We start from the raw sequence: 18942 nt of genomic DNA on the forward strand, positions 1-18942 counted from the left end.
GTTCTGTTTAAAGTCGGTCACTGTCAGTCTGCTACTCTAAGCGTGCAAGTGGCATTTCTATCGTCTGACCTAACGGCAGAAGATAAACACGCCACGATAAGACCACGAGACATATTGCTGACACTCGCCTACTTCGTTAGAGCGACAAGTTAAATAATCTGAAGGTCTTACAGTACGCACACCACAACCTATTTTCGTGAAAATAGGATATTTATTATGGTGGCAAATGTGTTTTGCTTTTTTTAATATATGCTTGATTATGGATGCGTTGAGGTCAAATGCTCTCTATCGCCGAACGGCTGGCTGTTGTGGGTGAGGGGGAGGGGGGCCGTGTCTGCTGTGGTGGTCGGTGGACACAGCCGCTCTCTGTCTGGGGAACGGCGTGTGGGGGCTCTGTCGCTATATTTTAGACGAACAAGTTGCGCTTGAGGCTGCTGTCCTCTTATCTCCTATTGTTTAGTTGACGATACACGCTATTATGCAGGCGTAGGAACGTCGCCTTAAGGTGACGGCCAGATGGTGGAAGGCCTAGTGTGGGCAGCGGCCTTAGAGGGTGGTAGCAGGGGCGTGAGACGTTCGGTGGAACGTGTTAGAGGGAGTGAGGGGGAGGCGTGAGGGGATGTGAGAAGGCCTTGGTTTTCGGCAGTTTGTGATTGTACATTGAGAAGAAAACATGTTCAACTGCCACTCCCTCTGCACTCTGCAGTCCTTTAGGAGGACGATTTTCCCCCAGTACATGTGCTGCATTATGACCCATTCATTAAAAATGCTGGTTCTCTCATGACAATTTCGAACCGTAATTAGAACTGTGAAAAACAGTGTGTTTCAGTAAGATTCATCCTATTTCACAAAACTGTATCTCCCGAAACACCTCGTATCTGTACTAAAAGGCATTTATAACAATCATACTGCAGTCAGAAATTTGGATGGTGAATTCACGGAGTCTTTCGACGTGACAAGTGGAGCCTTTTCCCATCAGTTGTGGTAGCGTGTATTACCTGGGCTGCAGAATGGTTTTGGAGCAGGCATCTGTAGCGTACTTTGATGTCAAACAGCGTATGTATGCTTACAGGTAATGCACTTTTTAAACCTCCCTCTGTCCAACACCAGCATCTCGTCAGTTGAACGTATTTCCCACCAAAAAGAATAAAGATAGTACCTTACACCCATGCCTTTTTCCCGCCAGCTTGTAAGTAAAGGGTAGAGTTTGAATGTGTCTGTCGCTAGTTTCGAGTGGTATTAAGAAATTTTTTCCTAGCAGGATAACACCAGTTAGAATGGTTGCATATCACCGGATGTTTCTCTGTTGTGGAAGTATTTTCGCATAAACAGCGGTAACTGGCGTAACAAACCGTATAGATCATTACAAAAAGCTTCTCGGCTTATCAGCCGAGTTCTAGCGTCGTGTTGCCACAGCCTTTTGACGACTTTCCTACTTGTCATCTCCAGGTGCCTAAAGATAACAGGTCGGAAACTCATCGTAAAGTTAAGGTTGATTACATGAGACGATTTCATGAACGGAATTTTCTGAGAAAGCCTGCATTCAGCAATATTAATCTTTAGTGAGCCATTGAAGATCAGTTTTGTCTTCAGCCAAAGTACTCAAGAAATATCCCAGAACAAGCTCCGTATTTTCTCAGTGGAGTTCGGGATCACTCTACATGCCTGCCAAAGGCAGGTACGGCTATCATTACAGCTATTAAAATATCTTTTTATTGTTCACTCTCTGCTGCACGTTATGCAGACTTATTCACGTGATTTAAATTTTTAAACTACTGTGTGTTAACAATGGACGCCTAGTTAGTGTGGCAGACGCATTTCACGGAAGTTGTTTTGGCTGTGGTCCCTATTGCAAGTAACAGGAGGATCAATAAGATCAGCGACTATCTTGGAGTACTATACGAAACGTAGTTAAAACCAAACTGCTGTCTTACTAGGTTTCAGGATACGTCCCTACCTTCCCCTGGCATGGGTGTTAGAGGATCTGGAATACATTAGATAGAGCTTTGCCTGGAATGGTACTCAAAATCGTCCTTAGATTCCGTTGATACGATCCAACATTCTCAAAATGCGCTACCCTCGCCCCCCCCCCCTGACCCTCTTTGATAGCAGTTTTGAAGGTGGAGAAGAGCATGAAGCCTGCTAGGGACAAATCAGGCAAATATGGGAAGTGTTCGAGAATTGTTATTCTCATCTTCGCCAAAAAATGATGTGCAAGGACGATACTTTGCCTCGTGAACAACGGAAACGAGTAACGAGTAACACCCACCATAACGGGTGGTAACTCTAAACAGATTGCTCTAAATCGATAGAAAAAATGAAAGAAAAAAACAGTGTGTTCCAACAACATTCATCCTATTTCACAAAACTATATATTCCAAAACACCTAGCATCTTTACTAAAAGGCATTTATATCAATGATACTGCAGTCAGAAAGTTGGATAGTAAATTCACGGAGTTTTTTGACGTGACAAGTGGCGTCAGACAAGGCTGTATACTGTCACGTTACCCCTCTAACATCTATGCAGAGTATGTCTTCAGGCGCTCGGGTGGTGAAATTAAGATGGTTCAGGAAAATCAACAGTTTACGTTTTGCGAATGATACTACCCTCATTGCGGGAAGTAAGGAAGAACTTTGTGATGTGTTCTCCATAATGAAGGTTATTAGTTTAAATTTCGGTCTAAACAGGAAAAAGGCCTAACTAATAGTTATTAATCGACAGGCTTCAGAATAAATCCGACATAAAGATTGCTTAAAGGATATGAAGGTTGTTAATGTGTATATTTAGGACGTCTGAGCGATGACACAGTAAAATGAGACAAAGAAATAAAAATGTGAATCTTCCTTGGCCGAGTCACAATGGTTATATTCATTAACATCTAATAGAACTGGGCAATATCCAAACCAACGAAGGTGTCATCACTTCCGGGCTGAGATGCCGTGGTCCATACATAGAACTCTCCCCTGATGTTTCGCCTTCGACTGCGGAAGGCATCCTCCGAGGACAATCGGCCAACTGCGATCAGTGACCTTAGTGATAAATGGTAAGAACACTTCCCCTTGGGTTGGTATCGATCCTCGTCCGTTCTGGTTGTCAGTCTAGGGCGTAGTGCACGATCTATCTCTCTGATCGCATTGGAAAAATCTTAACAAGTACGACATGGAAACTGTTTTCAGACTCGCCACGAAAATAGAAGAATGTTTAAGATCCGTAAAAGATAAACGACATCCTCTAGCTACACCAGGTGTCTATAAAATTCCGTGCAGTTGTGGAAAGGTCTTTATAGGCACAACAAAAAGAAGCGTCAACACCCGTCTGGGTGAACATAAAAGGAACTGCCGCCTCGGACATATTGATAAATCGGTTGTAGCGGAACATGTGTTTCACGAAGGTGATCTTGAAATAAAGTTTAGTGAGACGACCGTTTTAGCAAAGACGTGGCAATATTATGCGCGAATGTACAGAGAGGCCACTGAGATTGCCAAACACTGCAATAATTTTAATAGAAAAGATGAAGACATTGAGCTGGATAAGATATGGATGTCAACATTGCAGCAACAGCGGGACAATCGATTAATTTCAAATGACAAAGTTGGCAATATCAGAGATCACAGCACAGCCGACGTCACGTGATTGACAGCGGCGCCCACTGGATGGCTTATACACTCCTGGAAATGGAAAAAAGAACACATTGACACCGGTGTGTCAGACCCACCATACTTGCTCCGGACACTGCGAGAGGGCTGTACAAGCAATGATCACACGCACGGCACAGCGGACACACCAGGAACCGCGGTGTTGGCCGTCGAATGGCGCTAGCTGCGCAGCATTTGTGCACCGCCGCCGCCAGTGTCAGCCAGTTTGCCGTGGCATACGGAGCTCCATCGCAGTCTTTAACACTGGTAGCATGCCGCGACAGCGTGGACGTGAACCGTATGTGCAGTTGACGGACTTTGAGCGAGGGCGTATAGTGGGCATGCGGGAGGCCGGGTGGACGTACCGCCGAATTGCTCAACACGTGGGGCGTGAGGTCTCCACAGTACATCGATGTTGTCGCCAGTGGTCGGCGGAAGGTGCACGTGCCCGTCGACCTGGGACCGGACCGCAGCGACGCACGGATGCACGCCAAGACCGTAGGATCCTACGCAGTGCCGTAGGGGACCGCACCGCCACTTCCCAGCAAATTAGGGACACTGTTGCTCCTGGGGTATCGGCGAGGACCATTCGCAACCGTCTCCATGAAGCTGGGCTACGGTCCCGCACACCGTTAGGCCGTCTTCCGCTCACGCCCCAACATCGTGCATCCCGCCTCCAGTGGTGTCGCGACAGGCGTGAATGGAGGGACGAATGGCGACGTGTCGTCTTCAGCGATGAGAGTCGCTTCTGCCTTGGTGCCAATGAGGGTCGTATGCGTGTTTGGCGCCGTGCAGGTGAGCGCCACAATCAGGACTGCATACGACCGAGGCACACAGGGCCAACACCCGGCATCATGGTGTCGGGAGCGATCTCCTACACTGGCCGTACACCACTGGTGATCGTCGAGGGGACACTGAATAGTGCACGGTACATCCAAACCGTCATCGAACCCATCGTTCTACCATTCCTAGACCGGCAAGGGAACTTGCTGTTCCAACAGGACAATGCACGTCCGCATGTATCCCGTGCCACCCAACGTGCTCTAGAAGATGTAAGTCAACTACCCTGGCCAGCAAGATCTCCGGATCTGTCCCCCATTGAGCATGTTTGGGACTGGATGAAGCGGCGTCTCACGCGGTCTGCACGTCCAGCACGAACGCTGGTCCAACTGAGGCGCCAGGTGGAAATGGCATGGCAAGCCGTTCCACAGGACTACATCCAGCATCTCTACGATCGTCTCCATGGGAGAATAGCGGCCTGCATTGCTGCGAAAGGTGGATATACACTGTACTAGTGCCGACATTGTGCATGCTCTGTTGCCTGTGCCTATGTGCCTGTGGTTGTGTCAGTGTGATCATGTGATGTATCTGACCCCAGGAATGTGTCAATAAAGTTTCCCCTTCCTGGGACAATGAATTCACGGTGTTCTTATTTCAATTTCCAGGAGTGTATATACGGCGCTCACTCGCGCTCTCGTTGCAGTTGGCCGATGGTCTTCGGATGATGCCTTCCTCAGTCGAAGGCGAAATGTCGGGGGAGATTTCTATGTATGGACCAGTGTTAAGTGATGACAACACCTGCCGTGAAAGCCTTCATTCTATGATCAACGATGGTGTGCTTCATAGAATCACTGTTGTTCCGTGTGTTCTTGTAGAACTGCGAGACCCGTACCGTGAAAGCTAGTGACAACAGCCGTATTGATGCCTTCGACATGTGGTGTTGAAGGAAGATGTTACGTGTACCATGGACAGAAAAAAAGAACCAGTGCTTCCATTATAGCAGAACTTAGCTCCACCTTCCTGTGTCAGTCATGCTTCCGATTTCTAGAACACATCTTGAGAAGAGAAGGGGATAGAAAAGACCATCTTGCAAGACAAAATCGAGGGCAAAAGACCACAAGGAGGAACATTAAGCAGATGATTGGATAGAGCTAAGAAGATTACCGGCTTACGCCTTCACATTACATTTAGAAGAACTGTGGATGGAGACGTCTGGTCGAAGATGCAGGTATTTAAGAAGTGAAAGGAGAAATGATGTATCAACAGTCATCAGTGAGTTAAACGGACTAATGATGGTGGTCATATCTTCTACATGAATAAAGATGGAAACAATGGGTGTTTTTTAACGTAAACATAGAAAAGTGTAACTGAATACTTGGAATGTATTCGCAGCTGCGAATAGAAGCCACCATCAGCTGTATAGGGAGATGACAGTGTACATTTGTGCTGGACCGGAATTCGAACCCAGATTTCCCATTTTACGCAAGAGGTCGCATTTATCGCTTTGGCTATCCTGCAGGACTCTTGGCCGAACCCAAGCTTCCCTATGTCGTCTCTCCCGTGTCACAACCTGTACTCGCACACACATTGTGTAATTTCTGTAGAGGGGAAGACATTTTAATTGAACGTCGCTGAACTATGCCGCAGGATAAATGCGATATTTCAGAGACTATTGTTAAAAAATATGTTACAGTATTCCTTTGAAACTTTGCATCGTTCTTCGTAACAACACAGACATTGCAATATCGTGTCGTTTCGTGAAAGTGTATCTTGGCGCAAGTTGTAAGTTACCGACTCATCTGGCTGTCAGTAGGCCCATACCTGGTGCATCTAGCTCGCTCGCTCGATAATTATCCAACGTACGTCGAACAGAGATGGCGAAAACACAGCAACAATTGGAATTTTCCGTTTTTCTTTATAATGGGTGCAATTCAGTTACAACTGTGCGTCGTGACTGTCGTCAAGGGAGTGCGCTGCAACGATGGATCGGCTATAAAAGTATAGATTTGGAACAGCATCGTTGGCTTCCATCTTCGTCCAATCTCATTGTATGTCTTTGAACCCTGATTTATTTTCAAGAATATTCTTAAGAATTTATTTTATTTACCAGCGATTCATCAAGAACATTAACACACTTAATCACACTATGTAAGCATGGAAGTAGTTGCCAGGGAGTAACTGATGAAATCATAACCACATTCCTTTTAACAAATGGGAATTTTATTCACTTTAATAGTGCCTAAAAGCATTTTTTAAAAGAAACAGATTTAAAATTATAATCAGAAAGCACCCTCTAAATATCAAAGTTACAATTTATTTAGAGGCAGAAAGAAACAAGTTTTGACTGTAAGAGCTTACGGGCAGAGAATCTTGCCTCTCCCTTTTGACACGGCCGTAGTTACGACCGCTCACAACAGCCTCTGAAAGACTACACTGGTGCAAATCTGCAACACATCAGATAACTTTAAACTAATCTACACAAGCACACAAACTATGCACCCCCCCCCCCCCCATAGGAGGGATGGAAATGGTACAAAACACTAACAGTAAAATATTTATCTTGCCACCGAAGGTGCAACTTGATTTTAACTTCTATGAAAAGTCTTACGGTGAAAGGGTGGCAACTTTATACACTAAAATGACCATTTAAATAAAAGCCCATGAAATGCAATCTTATATAAAATTCCACAAAGTTGGTCAAACAATAGTTAAGATGCTCTACAGTACACAGATACCGCCTCTCAAGATCATAGGCAATAATATCAAAGTTTCCAAAGATCAAAACATATTTCAGGCATTAGGCCGTTACACTCCAAGCAATAAATTCGTTAACACACCAAATCCGACAAACATGACAGAGGCAGCTACTAACGTACGGTAGATTGATAGCGAAATTACCGAACAACCCGAACCGCAGGTTGCTCTAACCCGCCCCTACTCCACAAGGGAAAAACGGACCACCCAATTTAAAAACAATCACCTTCCCGCGGGTGGGCAAACTGAGAATAATGGTGGGACGATCCCAAAGCAAAACGGCTGGTGACCTCACCAAGAAAACCAGTATAATTTAATAAGAGTAAATCAAATAACAATCACCAATAGCTTAATTTCTAATAAACTGCAATTTCTGGCGAAGACCTGGCGCAGTACCCCCAAATCGCTCTCCAAAACCGTCCGCTGCCAGCCGCTTCAACGGACGCAGGAAGGCGCGCCGATCTCCCGTCTCACGGCGTCGCAGCTCGCACCGGCCAGACTGATGTCGTGGGTTGACTCCTGTTGCTCTCGTGTCAACCGCGAAGTCACTACCCCTCGCTATACGTCGCGACCCACTGGACTCACGTGGCGACCTCACATGCGCCGACGCTCAAGTCGGACAACTCGTCTTGTGTCTCAGTGCGGGACCGACCAACCGATCGATCCAACCGCCAATGACCATTGCCTGGGCAAACTCGAGCAGACTGGCGGCCTAACGCGCAGACTCAGATGCAGGAACTAAGCCCCGACCGGGCGACCACTCGCTGAGTTCTCTTACTGCCGGAGTGGAAAGACTCATTTTGCCGGCTTTCAAGGTTGATTCGACGTGATGAGATATACTATCACTCCGAACGACAGACAGACACTAACTGCCTAACAAATGCGGACGAGAGACAGACTAGCAAGCTGAGAGACTGACCCACTGTCCGACTGGTGAGCTCATAGCGCCCCTTAAACGCACGTGAACAGGCTACCTTTCCCCTTTCCCACCAGAGGGATACAACAAAGCTGCGATTGCCACAGCGGCGCCACCGCCAGAAACGGAGGGCGACTGCTTCACACTACGCGCTGCGGCGCGCTCTTCAAAACAGCAATTTTTACCACGGCTCAGTGTTTTCCTGGAGTTTGTGGAGAACTCCGCGTATGTGGCTCCCTTACAACAAATATACGTGAGCTCCGAAGCAGAACGACTCCAGCAGACATGCTCGCAAAAGTACGAACGATTTGGACTGTGGTCTGGACATATGTCGTGCCTCGAAAGGAGATCACACTGAACACTTTTGAAAGGTGAAACAGAGCTTTAACCAGAAATATAACTGTAAAGGGTACTTCAAGTTTGTATGTTGCTATGTGATAAAGCGTGATACACATTTTGAATCCAGCGATTGGTATCGATAATTTCATTTATAAGTAAAAAAGTTCAGATAAATTCATGTTTACTAAAATTTATTATTTCTTTACGGTTACTGGATTCAGACAAAATCCTTTACTGGTCAAGATCAAAATTCATTGCTTTTATTGATCACTAGTTTCGATTAAAGTTTTTTGGCCACCATCAGATCAAACGATAATAAAAAATTTTGTGTGCAACCAGTAATCTGCTTTTGCTTATCCTGTGATCTGAAGATGGCTAATAACTTGAGCTGAACCTAGTAATCAATAAAAGTAATAAATTGCGACCTTGACCACTGAATATCTTTCCCCGAATCCAAAACTGTGAATAATTACACATCGCGTATCAGCAGCTCGGGTATGTCAAGAAATGACAAAACTCCGACTTCGTTCATAACTATTTATATTTTATGAGATTAGGATAATCTTGATGTTGTAACGTAAAATTATGTAAATTTATTTTTATTTCCTTTTGCTAAATATGTAACACTCAATCGAAACAATGCCTCAAACATTGTCTTTGTCCTTCTTCTCGTTCGCACTTTCCGGAAAAATTTTGAGCAATAGAAATCACCCCATGTTTGAAATGTGGCGGGAGACAGCCATACTTGATTGGAATTTGTCACTCAAATGGATGTTAAATTTTGCCAAACTGATATCTGAAGAGTTCAAAATACAAAGAGTTAAAATTTCATACATTTTAATTCATTTCGTACGTAGTGAGTTGTCAAACATTCATAATCCGGGAGTCATTATATATTCTTCGTAGAAGCAAGATCTACAGACATTATCATAATAATTAAAAGGAAGACAACGCAAACAATTTCAAGACAATCAGATAAGTAAAAAGTTGTATTTTAGTAAACTCAATATGCCCTTCAATGACACTTCCGTCAGAATACTGAGGAAAATTTGTTCAGTGAAAACGTCATTGTTTCCACGTTGTCGAAGCTGTATGTTACAACATGCACGCATGTAAGAAATATACTCTTATGAAATCGGATGGTACTTTGTTCATGTAGAAAATCTGATTAATCTTTTTGAAAAGCCCGCTATTGTCATTACAGCACTTCGTTCGAACAATAGATCCACTTCTTCCTAGTCTGGAAAATTCAGACCCAGGATCTGTCGAACCAACGGCGTACACATAATCCAAAAGCCAGAGGATACTTTGCGCCATTTCTAGTCACTCACTTTACAGATACGGTCGCAAATTCGATCGAACATTGATCCTCTGTTTGAGTCGTAATTGGCTTACGCCAGATAAAAGTTCAAGGAAGTAGAATTTTTCCTCAGTTTGTCGCAGTTACTGGTCCTCAAAAATTCCTCAATAGGTTTTCGCCAAAAATGTTACTACCAAGAATAATCATCTAAGCTCAGAGAGCATTTTTCTAACGTTCTAGAACTGATCGAACAGATCGGTAACGTATCTGGCAGTACGCCTCGCAACTTGTTTGATGTTTTCCTTTAATATCTGCAGAGAAAGTAATACTGTCATCAGATTATTCATACACATCATGAACAGTAAGGATCTCAGCACATTTCTATGGGACACACCGAGAGTTCCTACTAAATTTGTCGACGACTCTCCATCTTTGCTCTGTTGTCTATCAGGAAACCCTCAATCCAGTCACAAACTTTCTTTGATAATCCATACTATCGTACTTTCGTTGGTAAATTCTGGGGTTGAGGTGGATCAAATGTTTATTGGAAATCAGGAGACACTGTATCTACCTGAGTGCCTTTCCGCATGGCTTTCACGATGTCCCTCGAGAAGAGTGCATTTTGACATCGCATTACGGATGGGTAACCTAGGGACAAGGATATTTACTCACAGTCACTCGTGAGTTCAGGGCGGATTGTTGAAGATCTTGTTTCTTTTTATCCAGTGCCCAGGAAGGTGAGAATGAGATCTCCCGGTTAGCCGGGCAGTGTAACGCACTGCTTTCTGGGCGGGAAGGCGTGCCGCTTCCCGGCACGAAGCCATCCGGCGTATTAGTGTCGAGGTCCGATGTGCCGGCCAGTATGTGGATGGTTTTTATGGCGGTTTTTCATCTGTCTCGGCGAATGCGGGCTGGTTCTCCTTATTCCTCCTTAGTTACACTATGTCGGCGATTGCTGCGCAAACACTTTTTCCACATGCGCGTGCTCCATAATTACTCAACCACACAAACATCGGGGTTACACTTGTCTGGTGTGAGACGTTCCCAGGGGCGTCACTGGGGGCCGAACAGCACAATAACCTTGGGTTCAGTGTGGGGCGTCTGTGGGGCGAGTCGACTGCTGTAGCCTGCTGTGGGGTTGTGAACCACTGAGGGCAACGGCGGGGACGAAGTCACTCTGTCGTTTCTAGGTCCCCAGTTCCATACAATACAGTACAATACAAGGTGAGAATCAAACCAAGGGGTTAGTAGTCGGAAATATTTGGGACCTAATGATCCAGCATTCGTCTCATAACAAAGGGTAACCTCCCGAAATCTTTGTACGTAGTCAGTGGATTGGAACTGAGCCGTGGTAAGAAATTGCTGTTTTGAAGAGCGCGCCGCAGCGCGTAGTGTGAAGCAGTCGCCCTCCGTTTCTGGCGGTGGCGCCGCTGTAGCAGTCGCAGCTTTGGTGTCTCCCTCTGGTGGGAAAGGGGAAAAGGTTGCCTCTTCACATGCATTTAAGGGGTGCTATCAGCTCGCGAGGTGGCGAGTCTGGTCAGTTGGTCAGCCGGGTCAGTGTGGGGCAGTCCGTGTCTGTCTGTCGTCTGGATTGCTAGTATGTGTTAGGGCGCCAGTCTGCTCGAGTTGCTCGGACAGCGGTCATTGGTGGTTGGATCGATCGGTTGGTCGGTCGCGCACTGAGACATAAGATCACTTGTCCGTCTTGAACGTCGGCGCGTGTGAGGTCGCCACGTGAGTCGAGTGGGCCGCGCCGTATAGCGAGGGGTAGTGGCTTCGCGGCCGACACGAGAGCAACAGGAGTCAACCCACGACATTAGTCTGGCCGGTGCCAGCTGCGACGCCGTGAGACGGGAGATCGGCTGGCCTTCCTGCGTCCATTGAAGCGGCTGGCAGCGGACGGTTCGGGAGAGCGATTTGGGGGTCCTGCGCCAGGTCTTCGCCAAACATCGCAGTTTATTAGAAGTTAAGTGATTCGTGATTTGTTGTTTCATTTACTTGTTAACTTTTATGTGTTTCTTGGCCAGTCTCTCGTCCCCAGCTTGTTCGTCTGTCTCCCGTCCGCATTTGTTAGGCAGTTAGTGTCTGTCTGTCTGTCTGTCTGTCTGTCTGTCTGTCGGTCTGCCGTACGTTAATAGCTGCCTCTGTCATGTTTGTCAGATTCGGTGTTAATTAATTTATTGCTTGAAGTGTAACGCCCGAATTCCTGAAATATGTTTTTATCTTGCCTATCATCTTGAGAGACGCTATATTTGTAATGTAGAGCATGTTTGTATATTTTACGGATTTTTATTTAAATTGTCATTTTAGTATATAAAGTTGTCACCCTTCCACCGTAAGAGTTTTTTTATAAAATCAAGTTGCACCTTCTGTGGCAAGTTAATTTTTGTTAATGTTAGTGTTTTGTACCATTTCCATCCCTCCTACGGGGTGCATAGTTTATGTGACTGTGTGAGTTGTTGAAATTTTTAGTTTAAAGTAATCTGGCGTGTTACTGATTTCCACCAGTGTAGTCTTTCAGAGGTTGTTGTGAGCGGTCGTGACTACTGCCGTGTCAAAGGGAGCGGCAAGGTTCTCAGCCCGATAGCTCATACTGTCAAAATTTGTTCTTTCTGCCCCTGAATAAATTGTAACTTGATATTTAGAGAGTGCTTTCTGATTATAATATTAAATCTTTTTTTAAAAAAAGGGGGTTTTAGGATTAAAATTTCCTTTTGTTGAAAGAAATTTAATTTGTTTTCATCAGTTACCCACTGAATCGAATTCTACAGGAAATGGAAAAGCTTTGTAGCAGCTTCACATTTGGAATCTGCTTTATTGTCGAAAGTGAAGGGTAAAAATATGTAAGTATTTTATTTTCTTCCCCGTTTACCTTGGCTAATCTCATGTGCTGTACATCATTTCTGTAATTTCTGTCGTTATTTTCTGAAATGAGTAACTTGTACGAGGTGTATACAGAATTCATTTGTGTGTACCAAATAGATAACTAAACAACATAACAGCCTTGGTGATTTCTCAGACTATTAGCTAAATATACTTGACGAACAGAAGTGTGTGGCTCAAGAGCTGGACGCGGGTTTTTCCACTCACCACGTCAACTACTTGCGTGTCATGATCTACGAATACCCCAGTTAGCCGACTGAGGAAAGGAAACCTACAATTTAACGGGGAATCCGAACCTGCTGTGTACCTTACGGCTCCTCACATCGTTGACAGGTGAAGGCTAGATTCAAGACTGACTGAACATTTCTCTAGTCCGGCATAGACTATTCCATTATTTCTCAGTTTGCTGGCACGTACTCTACTGGTCCGGCAATCCAACGCGAACTAAACGGGATGATTTTGCGTGATACACGCCCTACTGGGCGAAAGTAATAAAATGTAGCAACCGGAGTTAGAATTTCGGCTGAGAGACTGCGTATGTTATCAGTTTTTGATTAAAAAATTCATTTGCTCAAAAAACAGATTTAGCTTAAATTTAAGATTAACTGCCCGTTAATTTCCGTTATTGCGTAAAAGAACAGTGATTTATGTTGGGTCCTAGTGAGCCATCTGAACAACACACAGCTTCATTGATGAGTAAACATAGTAATACCGTCCCTTAATATTGTAGTTGAGGACATTATAATATTTATCACATTGTGATGGATAATTTATAGCGAATTTCCTGAGCGAATGTACACACTGCGTTACTACACTCCTGGAAATGGAAAAAAGAACACATTGACACCGGTGTGTCAGACCCACCATACTTGCTCCGGACACTGCGAGAGGGCTGTACAAGCAATGATCACACGCACGGCACAGCGGACACACCAGGAACCGCGGTGTTGGCCGTCGAATGGCGCTAGCTGCGCAGCATTTGTGCACCGCCGCCGTCAGTGTCAGCCAGTTTGCCGTGGCATACGGAGCTCCATCGCAGTCTTTAACACTGGTAGCATGCCGCGACAGCGTGGACGTGAACCGTATGTGCAGTTGACGGACTTTGAGCGAGGGCGTATAGTGGGCATGCGGGAGGCCGGGTAGACGTACCGCCGAATTGCTCAACACGTGGGGCGTGAGGTCTCCACAGTACATCGATGTTGTCGCCAGTGGTCGGCGGAAGGTGCACGTGCCCGTCGACCTGGGACCGGACCGCAGCGACGCACGGATGCACGCCAAGACCGTAGGATCCTACGCAGTGCCGTAGGGGAACGCACCGCCACTTCCCAGCAAATTAGGGACACTGTTGCTCCTGGGGTATCGGCGAGGACCATTCGCAACCGTCTCCATGAAGCTGGGCTACGGTCCCGCACACCGTTAGGCCGTCTTCCGCTCACGCCCCAACATCGTGCAGCCCGCCTCCAGTGGTGTCGCGACAGGCGTGAATGGAGGGACGAATGGAGACGTGTCGTCTTCAGCGATGAGAGTCGCTTCTGCCTTGGTGCCAATGATGGTCGTATGCGTGTTTGGCGCCATGCAGGTGAGCGCCACAATCAGGACTGCATACGACCGAGGCACACAGGGCCAACACCCGGCATCACGGTGTGGGGAGCGATCTCCTACACTGGCCGTACACCACTGGTGATCGTCGAGGGGACACTGAATAGTGCACGGTACATCCAAACCGTCATCGAACCCATCGTTCTACCATTCCTAGACCGGCAAGGGAACTTGCTGTTCCAACAGGACAATGCACGTCCGCATGTATCCCGTGCCACCCAACGTGCTCTAGAAGGTGTAAGTCAACTACCCTGGCCAGCAAGATCTCCGGATCTGTCCCCCATTGAGCATGTTTGGGACTGGATGAAGCGTCGTCTCTCGCGGTCTGCACGTCCAGCACGAACGCTGGTCCAACTGAGGCGCCAGGTGGAAATGGCATGGCAAGCCGTTCCACAGGACTACATCCAGCATCTCTACGATCGTCTCCATGGGAGAATAGCAGCCTGCATTGCTGCGAAAGGTGGATATACACTGTACTAGTGCCGACATTGTGCATGCTCTGTTGCCTGTGTCTATGTGCCTGTGGTTCTGTCAGTGTGATCATGTGATGTATCTGACCCCAGGAATGTGTCAATAAAGTTTCCCCTTCCTGGGACAATGAATTCACGGTGTTCTTATTTCAATTTCCAGGAGTGTATATTCGGAGTACCAAGAAGAGAAGGCGTCTTCATTTTGTTTCCATAGAGGTACACTGACGAAATTTGACTACCCTCTCTGTCTTTAGTATTTGTTACTCCACTGTCACAATATTGCTTTCCCTTTAACCCTTTGAGAAAGCTTCATACCTTGAGCCTAGTAACACTACGGCTTAGAGCCCCAACAATCAACATCACTCACCAGTTATCTCAGCTTCACTTTCTCACATCTATCCAACAATGAGATCTCCAAATTTTAAACAAGACTGTCAGGGATGCCATCTATTCCAGTCGAGTGGTTCATTTTTAAACTTGTGATAACCTGATACTTATTTTTGTATTGTTAGAAAGAGTGAAGCAGAATTTATGTTGTTATTTTCAGATAATTTTTTCAGAAAATTATTTCTGACATGCATTTTCTCTTTTCCAATGTATGCTGCTATGTGCCAGGTTTTATCGTTTCATTTGTTTTCTGTCTACTTTACCAGATGTCCGTTGATTCCTAATTTTTTATCATTCTGTCATTTTCATACACTTCTGCCTTTAGTTTGAGTCTATCATGTTTCACCTTGCGACCCACAACAGTCTCTTACACCAAAACGTGAACGCCACTTGATTTTGGAGATTTCATCTACGACTAATTGCAAGCATTACATAGGAATTGTCAGTTCTGATCTATCTACGTTCATCGGAGTCTTTAGTCCGTGTTTCAGTCATAAATATTTAGATCCCATTCCACACTAATATTATATCATTCCAGGACATAAAATTCGCTCCTGCCACACTTCCGTTTCTTAAAGCATATCGATTTCTGATGATTAATCGTCCATCTTCAGCCGTCTTGGAGACTTGTAGCCACATGGGATACATTGTGGAGTGCACTTCACGCTTGGCTTATGACCTCGTGGTGCTCTTGATGGTACAAGGTTCCATGTAACTGGACGCTACTACGCCACATGACTGTAGTCGTCAAAGATGCCTGAAGATGGGGGATGAATTTCCAGAAACCGGTAACGTTTAGTAAAGAGAAGTATGGTAGAGGTGAATTTAATTTGCTGGAATTAGTAACTGTCACGGATTGGCCACTAGCGGATAAACTATTGTAGAAGCATTAGAATCACTTTATTCGTAGATGGCAGTATTAAACACAATGTGAACTGATGATTTCTTGGTAGAGAGGGCGCAGCGTGTAACCATGGATGGAGTGTCACCGATGGATGTAGAAGTAACTTCTGTCGTGCTCCAGGGAAGTGTTTTGAGACCTTTGCTGTTCATGGCGTACATTAATGACATGGTATACTATATTACTAGCATCCATAGGCTTTTTTCAGGTGAGCAGTTATCTGTAATGAACACCTTTTCGAAAAGAAGTTTACGAAGACCCTTTGAGGACATCATAAGACTTCAAAGTAACACAAAGATCAGCAACTTGCTTTAAATGTTCAGAAATAACTATACACTTCAGGAAACGCGTAAATCGTAGTGCACTTTGACTACATACGGCATCATTAAATCACAAGTAGAATGAGTCAAAGCACACAAATACAATTTGTGAGATATGGAGCATAATCCTCACATATGCACAGTCGTAGATCAAACAGGGAACAGACTTCGGTTCGTTGTTAGGACACCGCAAAAAATACTAAGTCTAGAAAGGAGGTTGCTTACAAAACACCGTTACGACCCTTCCTAGAATACTAATAAACTAACAGACTACAAATTGCAGAGTGTCTGATTTGTCAAAGTCATATATTCACTGCTGAAGATAAAGATGTGGAACAAAAATGGAACAAAATTCGAACGCATCGTTCAATACGCCTTAGACAAGTATGTTGGGAACAAATTATTAAGGGATAGGAAACACACGGTGGTTTAGTAGACGTGTTAGAAAACTGCTATGTAAACAAAGGGAGTTTCATGACAAATTCAAGAGGAGTCAAAAACTTAGTTGTCAAACAAAAGCTGAACAAAGCGAAAATAAGCATAAGGAAAGCAATGGGACAAGCGCTGAATGACTTTAAATGTAAAATTTTATCAATCTCACCGTACCATATTGGCACTGAAAAGAAAGATAACAGAGAGGAGCTAGAAATACTGCTTTCAGTCTTCTGAAATCGTTTCACCGCGAAACATCTTTATACGATCCCTCCTTTCAATCATCGTACGAACGTCGAAATGGCAGATATTGAGGTAATCGATCGCGGTATAGAAAACCAACTACAATTGTTTAGTTGTGGAAAGGCATCAGTACCAGACGAAATCCCTGTAGGATTCTACAAAGATTATGCTAAAGAACTTGCTCCTCTTCTAGCAGCAGTTTATCGTAGTTCTCTAAAGCAACGAAAGGTACCTAGCGACTGGAAAGAAGCGCAGTTTTCTATAAGGGTAGTAAGGAGGTTACAAGTATTTATAGGACTATACCGTTGACGTCAGCCCGTTGTAGAATTATGGAACATGTTTTATGCTCAAGAAGTATGACGTTTTCGGGAAACAAAAGCTCCTCTATAAAAATCAACGTGCATTCCGCGAACAGAGATCTTGCAGAACTCAACTCGCCCTGTTCCTCCGTAAGATCCTTAGCGTTGACAACGGAGTTCAGGTAAGTGCCGTCTTCCTTGACTTCAGAAAGTCATCTGACACCGTCCCGCGCTACTGTTCAGTGAAAAAATACGAACTTACGGAGTATCGGACCAGATTAGAGCCTGAACTGAAGACTTCCTTGCAGATGGAACGCAATACGTCGCTATCGACGGAAGTAAATCGTCAGCTGTTAAGGTAATTTCCGGAGTACCACAGAGGGATGTAATAGGACCGTCAGTGTTATCAATGTATATAAATGATCTAGTAGAAAGGGTAGGAAGCTCTTTAAAACTGTTCGCAGATGACGCGGTTGTCTATATGAAAAGAGCAGCTCAAGAAGACAGTATCAATTTGCAGAATGACCTATAGAGGCTTGAAGAATGGTGCAGCCTCTGGTAGTTGATACTGAACGTTAATAACTGCAGCATTGCGTATAGATAGGGAAGTAAATCCGCTAATGTACAACTACAGTACTGATGACAAACTGCTGGAAACAGTATCTACAGTAAAATATCTAGGAGTAAGCGTCCAGAGCGATCTGAGGTGGAATGATCATGTAACAAAATAGTAGTCAGATGAAAGGGTGAGATTCATAGGATGACTTTTAGGGAAACTTAGCTCATTCACGAAAGAAGTGGCTTACAAGGCTCTTGTTGGACCGATTCTTGAATAATGTTCATCTATCTGGTACCGTTACGAGATTGCACAGATGGAAGACATAGACGATTCAGCGAAAAGCGGTGCGTTTCGTTACGGGATCGCCTGGTCGGCGGGTGAACGTTACACAGATGCTGAATAAACTCCAGTGGCAGAGGCTACACGAGAGGCGTTGTGCATCACGGAGAGGTTTACTATTGAAATTTCTCGAAATGGACAACGCCTTTCCGGGAAGAGTGGGACAGCATACACTTCCTCTCGCTGATATCTTGAAAAATGATCACGATGAGAAATTTCGAGAAATTAGAGCTAATACAGAAACTTACCGACAACCGTTCTCCTCACGCGGCATTTGCTACTGCAACAGGAAGGGAGGGATCAGTTAGTGGTACGAGAAGTGCCCTCCGCCACACACTGTCAGGTGATTTGCGAAGTACTGACGTGGATGTAGACGTCGAGCCATAGAAATAGGACTACCAGGAAATATTGACCATACGTGAGAAACTGCAGCACCAATGGTACTTTCGACTCGCAGGTGCTGAACTGTAGGACAGTCGCTAGGTCACCGGGGAACTACTTTCAACGTTTCAAAAACCAGTATTACAAGAGGAACCTGGAAATTTATTACAGAAATCTACATATTGTAACTGTAAGGTTCACAAATATAAGATTACACAAATTCATTACTACCTAAAACTCCCTATATACTAAAGGACGGACCAACAAGGTAACGCCTGGGACAGAGACTCTACAAAACTCAGACTTCTGGCGATTATAATGACGTAGCAGCTTCGACCACAGATCCCATAGTCACAAGAAATGTGAAAGAAATTTGAAGCGACCAAAAGAGAATACAAGATAA

The sequence above is a fragment of the Schistocerca piceifrons genome, chromosome 6, assembly GCF_021461385.2.
Source record: "Schistocerca piceifrons isolate TAMUIC-IGC-003096 chromosome 6, iqSchPice1.1, whole genome shotgun sequence".
In the NCBI taxonomy this organism is placed as follows: domain Eukaryota; kingdom Metazoa; phylum Arthropoda; class Insecta; order Orthoptera; family Acrididae; genus Schistocerca; species Schistocerca piceifrons.